Source organism: Oreochromis aureus, linkage group 20 (assembly GCF_013358895.1).
Source record: "Oreochromis aureus strain Israel breed Guangdong linkage group 20, ZZ_aureus, whole genome shotgun sequence".
Taxonomy (NCBI): Eukaryota; Metazoa; Chordata; class Actinopteri; order Cichliformes; family Cichlidae; genus Oreochromis; species Oreochromis aureus.
This window is the reverse complement of record NC_052961.1, coordinates 32,454,466-32,461,827: the sequence shown is the minus strand read 5'-3', so window position 1 is coordinate 32,461,827 and position 7,362 is coordinate 32,454,466. Positions and strand designations below refer to the sequence as shown.

The window sequence follows — 7,362 nt, the reverse complement described above, 5'->3', positions numbered from 1 at the left end:
TGCCAACCACGTCAATGAGTATTGACGTTGTAAGCCACGCCCAGTATCGGTCACATGAATATTAACTCACCAGGACCAAAATTATACGAAAACATTGTGATCATCGGTAATTATTAATAAGAAACAACAGTTCATTTTTGTTCTCTTTGGGGAGCATGAGTCTAAGACTTCTAACTCCAGCGCAATTCAGTATAAATGAATCCTACTGTACTGTGAAGAGGACATCCTGGGTTTAGCGAACAGACAACATGGACTTTTTCAGAGCGACGCGTCATTGCAGCTTATGGGAAAAAAAAGGAGGTTGATTATGTGATTATGTTGCAAACTGCTTCTTCAGTATGACACTCTTAACTTCAGGTTACAGGCATTTATTTCAAAACTAAACGTTCACTCGGAGTCCTTTGTAGTGGACAGTAGGTCTTACACATTATACTAATGTTGTCAAACAACTCAAGGATATTATACCAAGATCATATTATTGTTATTATAAGTTGAAACGCTTTATTATGCCATAGCAGTGTACTCATTGCCCTTGCATATCAGGACCTCTCCAACACTTGAGACTTTCAAAACACATCTAAAGACCCACTCTTATTCTCTGGCTTTTAAATCAAGATGACTTGTTCTTTCCATGATTCTATTTTCTCTTAATCTATATTCTATTTTATTTGGTATGTCTTCTGCTTTGACTATTTTATTGTACAGTACTTTTGTCAACAACTGTTGTTCTTAAAAGTGCTATATAAATAAATAAACTTGAAACTACTATCAAACTATAGCAACCCTACATGGGTCATTTGCCATTAATCAAAAAGTGGCAGAGATCTGGAAGAGAATATGTGATCTAAAATATGAGTTTTGGGCTTCAGTCTTCTCTGTTTAAGCACATCACCATGTGATCTTCATATCACAGATGTGCCCAAAGCAGCAGGACATGTTGGCATGTTAGATAATCACTCACAAAAGGGGTTAGGAGTCCACAGCTGGTGCAATCTTTCTGCTACTGCCAATTATTGATCTGATACCAAGTAACTGCAGGATCAATATTGCCAATAACACTTTTGATACTGATTGGTATCAATCGATTGATCCGCCCACCTCTAGCAGACTGTGGTAAAGTCAGACAATATTGTACAGAAATGAATGTTGTCAAATGAATGTTGCCAAACAACTTAAGGATATTATATCAAGATCATATTATTATTATTATAGGTTGGGATCAATTTGGGATCAATCCGCCCACCTCTATTAACTGATTTTCATTCATGTAAAATGACTGTAGGATTGACTGGTTTTGGACATGTTTCCGCTGTTCATGGAATTGTAACCTTTGGTTTTAATGCCTGCTTAATGAGAGGAATGTGGATGCATGCAGGTCCAGGTCTAAACATGCAATACTCAGATAGCATAAGGTTTTTGAATCAGGTTCTTGTGATAGCTCTTCTGCCTCGGTTAGCCCGCCTTGTCAGTCTGAATGGAGGCTTTTTAGCCCAGGGGCGGACCTAGAGAAATTTTCCTGGGGTGGCATGAAAATCAAATGGGGTGGCAAAATCAAAGCCTTTTTTTAAACACGTATGCAGGTGTTACATATGGTTAAAATGATTAAAATGCAGTAAGTCTACACATGTTTCATATAAATATTGTCTATAACTTAATTATTTTCTGTAGTTCAAATAATTAAACAATTCAGTTACATAACACATTTGAATTTAGATTTTATGTACTGTATAGCCTGTATGATAAATAAATATTTACCCAATAAGTATAAAATCCAGGAAGCTACACAACATGGGGGGTTCTTTACAAACACAAGTCTAACTTAGGTTTCACACTGTTAAATTTACACAAAATGTCAGCAATCTGCACTGTCATTAAACCTAATTTTTCATGATTTGTTGGGTTAATATTCTGAGGCCCAAAAAACAACTGGCCATTTTTGGCTACTTTTGATTTTACATTTGTATTTCACCTTCAAATTGTTTTTTTTTTTTTTTTTAAACCTTGCCTTGCTTGGTATCATTCTTTTCAGAACAAACTCACATGTCTGAATTTACAGTTACTTTTTCATTGACATACTGTATTAACTGATCTGAAATCACACAAAAACATAAAATCCTAGTAGGAGTTATATTTTCTTTTTACTGTAAAAACCGCAGACATGTTTAGTAAATTATTTTCATATCTTGAAATGCAAATATAAATGGTAAATTTTTAAAACTTATGGACAAATTTTGTAAACAATAAAATTATATATAACTATTCATCTAAAAATGCAGCCAATGCATCAGGCGCTTTGTTTTTTTGTTTTGTGTTTTATACAGCCATTTAAAAACACTACTTAACTAAAACGAGAGAACAATCAGGTGTCACAATAAGATGCCCCACAAATTATTTGTGCCAGTAAATAAAAAAATGTCCGCCACAAGACAGAGAAAAACAGCACAGGGAGAAACCTGCAGGCCTGACAGCAGGTGTATCACTCCCTCTGTTTTCCACCTGGAGACAGTGTTTACACTGCATTCTGCCTATGTGACATGCATTAGTGCCCTCACTGACACACAAAACGACGACTACACAACACACTAACCACACAAGTTAACACAACACACCAACTATACACTAAACGTCACAAATCTCTAACATCTGAAAACTCGCTCTCCCTCTCTCACTTGGTTGCTCGCTCTATCTCGCTGCCGTCACTTCCAAAACTTTCCCCTCTTCCTAACCAAATCCCACTGTTTGCCATTTTTCTTTTTTCTTTTATTGGTCAACATGATACATTTTTCTTTCTTTACTGTTTACGCGCTGTCATTAGAAAAGCTTTTATTTTTCAAACCATGACAATAGTATTTAGAAAAAAGCATGGCTTATACATATTTTTTTAATCATAACTCTGGATTTAGCAGCCTGTCATTAAAATTTAAAAACTGGTGTATACTTTGAAGTCCAAACTTTCAACACAAGCTAAAATAGAGACTCAGCATGGCTGCAGCTTGTTGCTATGTCAGCTTAAATCAGTCACGTCATTTGGAGGTGGGTGTGTCCGTGGACTCCAGAGGGTTAATAACACTCACCTTCATTCCATTTCCACAGTGCAACAACCAACCACCTGTGTGAAATTTGAAATGTCCATGGTGTTGATTCAAAATGTGCTCTTGCACAATCATAGGCATCGCTTACTACTGAAAACAAGAAAAAAAAAGCCGGTCCGCGCTATGTGCTGAATCATTTGTTAATGTTCAGTTTTAGAATTTATATTCAGTGTTTATTGTAGCTAGGCTCAAACTGTTAATGCTGCCTTATTTTAATAAACAACACTGCCATATGCAAAACTAGGGTGGCACTTGGAGTGGGAAGAGCTCATTTAAGGGTGGCACATCCCACCCTTCTTGATCTGCCCTTGGACAGGTCCTCTATAAAGTGAACACCGCGGAATCTGGTGCTCTTCACTCCGTCTACCGTGACACCAGCAATGCTGAGCAGGAGATGGACAGCCTCGGTCTTCCTAAAGTCAAAAATCAGCTTTTTTTGTTTTATCAACATTGAGACACAGATTCTTGTCCTGGCTTAGCATATGTGACAGCCGCTCCATGTCCTCCCTGTATGCTGCATCATCATCGTCCCTGATGAGTAGCACCACTGTGATGTCATCTGCAAACTTGATAATGTGGTTTGTGTTACATTCTCGGTCTACCAGTGATTGGAAAACAACAAGCGATGTGACACCCCCACTCACTCACCACCCAAGAAAGAGCAAAAACAGAGTACTTTTCAAAGTGCTATGCAGCCATTTATTTACATCGGCAGTGAGCAATGCCAAAAATAACAAACAACAAATCCCTAAACATTCCTAAGCGTCCCTAAAAAAGAAAAAAAAAATCCAACCAAAAGACAATTTACTTACCTGACCTTCTAAGTGAAAAACAGGAGAAAACTGAGTCAACAGTTAACAATTTATTAAGTTTTCAGACAAAGACACTAAGTAACACTTGGAAGCACAGACTGTTTGTTGGGTGGTGGAGGCTAGGAGAGAGGGGACCAGGGGGTTGTCATCAGTACTGGGGTGATCAACCAACTATTCAATCCCAGAACAGGAATGAATTCCATCCAATGACTCAGCAGGCGCTGGACTCCAGTAAGACACACCTAGGTGTCCACACCTGAGAGAGAGAAGAGAAACAAAAAACCCACAGCCATCCTTTGGTGGGAGGAGTCCCACATAAATCACAAACAATCACAACATTGACTCATCACATGTTGTAGCTGGAGGTGCAGTCGTGGGTCAGCAGCGTGAAGAGTAGCGGGCTCAGCACACATCCCCGGGGGGGGCTGTGCTCAGTGTGATGGTGTTGGATCTTATATTTCCAACCTGTACTGTCTGGGGTCCATCAGTAAGAAAGACCAGGATCCTGTTGCAGGTGGAGGTGTTAAGTCTGAGCAGGTCCAGCTTGCCGATCAGCTGCTGGGCAATGATGGTGTTGAATGCTAAGATGAAATCAGTGAACAGCATTCTTAGGTGGACGTTGCATTGATCCAGTTGTGATAGGGCTAGGTGGAGTGCCAATGAGATCGCATCGTCCATTGTCTTCGAACTGCGAGGCTGTAGCTGTCTTTGGTACAGGTATGATGGTGGTGGTTTTAAAGCACTTGGCACAACAGCTTGACTCAGGGAGATGTTAAAGATGCCCGCTAGGACATCAGTCAGCTGGTCAGCACAGGCTCCGAGCACACGTCCGGGTATATTGTCTGGTCCAGCAGCTTTGTGTGGGTAGACTTTAGTGAGAGTCCTTCTCACACTGGCCGTGGACAGGGACAGCACTTGGTTGTCTGGCGAGGGGGTGGCCCTCTATAGTCCGTCTTGCATCCCATTTAAAGAAGTGTGTGTTCACACTGCCCCTGGATGTCCTGGCCTCTGAGGTTAAGGTGTACGGCTCCTGGTTGTAAACTGACCAATTTAACATGGCAAAGGCTGTGGTGGAAAAAAGATAAGAGGCTGATTATAAAAATGATCCATGCATGCCTTATGACCTATACAGCATGTACAGATAACACAGCTAAATGGGTGTGAAATTGTAAAGTTACTTTTGAAATAAAGCTATTTAAAGTCAATTAACTGTGACTATAATAATAGCAATGTTAGCCAGCAAACAAAACGTTAGCACTAATTAACGTAAGCTGCTAGGTGATGTTACTGTTTCAAGTTCTCTCATTGTTTGACATGTAGGGCAGATATTTTGGTGACACTGAGATTAGCGAGACACTAAACAGCAGTGTAACATCAACGCTAGATTAGATGTTTTCTAATCCGATAAAATGACATTATTCCTGTTTATAGAAGATGTTTGCCGTCTGTTCGTTTGACTGACAGGAACAGGAAACAGTGGTTGGAAATTACTGTTGGTGTTACATGAGGGTAAAGGAGGGCTTTAAGCACCTGGGTAAAAACTGCACGCATGATGAAACAGTACAACAAGTACAAAATATTCTTCAGTTTTAATATGTGACCATACTGTGCAGACTGCTGATGAGTTACACCGTTACATTTCATTAATCATTGTTAAACTAAAGTGTTAAGCAGTTACTTTATCCTTTCACTTAAAATTTCCAGGAAAAACACTAACTTGGCTACTTTTGTGGTTATATTTGATATATGCTGGTTCACTACTTTTGCACTATAATGCTGCTGCTGACACCTTGGTTCACACTGACAATTAGAAAAAAGCTGATGGGAAAAGAAGGATGGAAAATGCCTGGAATTTAGTTACACTTGCAAATACTGCTGCCTCAAACTGCAAGCATCAATAAAATGTTACGGTATTGTTTTCTATATCTGTGGATATCATTATTGGTAGTTTTCTTGAAATAGAAGATCTTCATTAAAAAAAAATCGCTGATAACATCGATGAAGCTAGCGCCCAGCCCTACTGCACGTACTGCAAATATAAAACTGATATATACTTACATCATGAAGCAGTTGATGTCTGGTTTCCGACAAATGCAGTAAAGAGGTGCGTTCTCCCCCTCCATACCAGTGTTCTCAGGCACTGGTACATGGTCAGTGTCAGACACTTCACTGTCCTACAACATACCACATAGAACCACATTAGAAATGACATATATGTAGACATGCTAATTACCTGGCTAAATGGATGCAGTAACAAAATGTTACTCAGCTACTCTAGTTATTAGTTTCCAGTTGTGTGCAGTTGCTCCAGTCTTACTGACAGTATACTGTTTCAAACACCAGTGCCAACATTTTAGTTTTTAAATCTTAGTATGCTTCTGGACCAAGACTTGTGGCCTGTTGATCAGTAACTTATTGTCTGAAACATAAACATCATTCATTTTCTCCTACTTATTTTATTCAGGGTGCATTCCAGCTGTCATAGGGCAAAAGTACACCCTGGACAGGTCGCCAGGCTGTTGGACGGTTATTAGAGAGACCCAGACAACCACTCACACCTACAGCCAACTAACCTAACCCCGCGCATGCCTTTGGAGGAGTTCAACACCAGTCTGGCCGAATCACAGATAAGCAGGGTGTCTGGGCTGCAGAGCACAGCTGTGTCAGGGACTCTCTACATCAATGTAGCGTTAAGGATGCGGGCCAGGACACGTCGCATAAACAACTCTACTTCCGGTGGGAAAACTAATTAAAGGAAAAGTCGCACTAATAACACCTACCACTCACTTTTATAAGCATACACTATGACCACTTCCACGCAGTAACGTTGTAATAAATATAATCCCCGGTAAAGTCAGTTAGCGAACACTACTGGCATGTAATGCCAATGACGACCATTTCACAAACTGTAGAAAATGCTCAAAATGTTGTCGGCACCAAAAGTGAAGGGCTGACAGTTGAGTTTATATACGAACCGTAAGCGCTAATGTTGGTTAGCATCAGCCAGGGGCGATTCTAGGATAAGAGCTTTGGGGGTGCTGAGCACCCAGAGAGCTGCCCAGCCAGGCAAGATAAACTTTACACGTCACGATGAGACTTCTTCCCTGTCTCTGTGAGTCCCTGTATCCTTAAATGTCTCCAGTTGAAGCACCCCCAAAAATGGGCTAAAATCGCCCCTGGGTCTTACTAATACCTCCACCCATATCAATATTTAAGTAAGCTGAGGGCTGAGTGAGGCAGGAAGGACTTTACTCATAGTTGTAGAAGAGGAGTCAGACTCAGACTTGTTACTACCAGAGTACAAAGTGAGGGAGGGCCAAATAGTAATCATCAGCCAAAAAAGTGATTTTCCAATGTTTCTGTGTTTTTTATGTCTGATATCTTTGCTTATGTCCGTAAATACCCTGTAGTCAGCAGGATGTATCAAATAAAGAAATTACCTGTTTTGCAAGAGGCTT

General features: G+C 40.1%; 1 long non-coding RNA gene across 2 annotated transcripts; it reads right to left on the bottom strand.

Annotated features, from left to right (window-relative positions):
- Nucleotides 1–4,325: 4,325 nt before the first annotated feature.
- Nucleotides 4,326–7,017, bottom strand: LOC120435127. Of its 2 annotated transcripts, none has more exons than XR_005609540.1 (3): nucleotides 6,880–7,017; nucleotides 5,963–6,078; nucleotides 4,326–4,969 (listed from the first exon to the last, which is right to left on the bottom strand). It is a non-coding gene; the product is annotated as an uncharacterized LOC120435127 (long non-coding RNA). The 2 variants fall into 2 exon arrangements; XR_005609539.1 differs by lacking the exon at nucleotides 6,880–7,017 and adding an exon at nucleotides 6,478–6,567.
- Nucleotides 7,018–7,362: the final 345 nt, after the last annotated feature.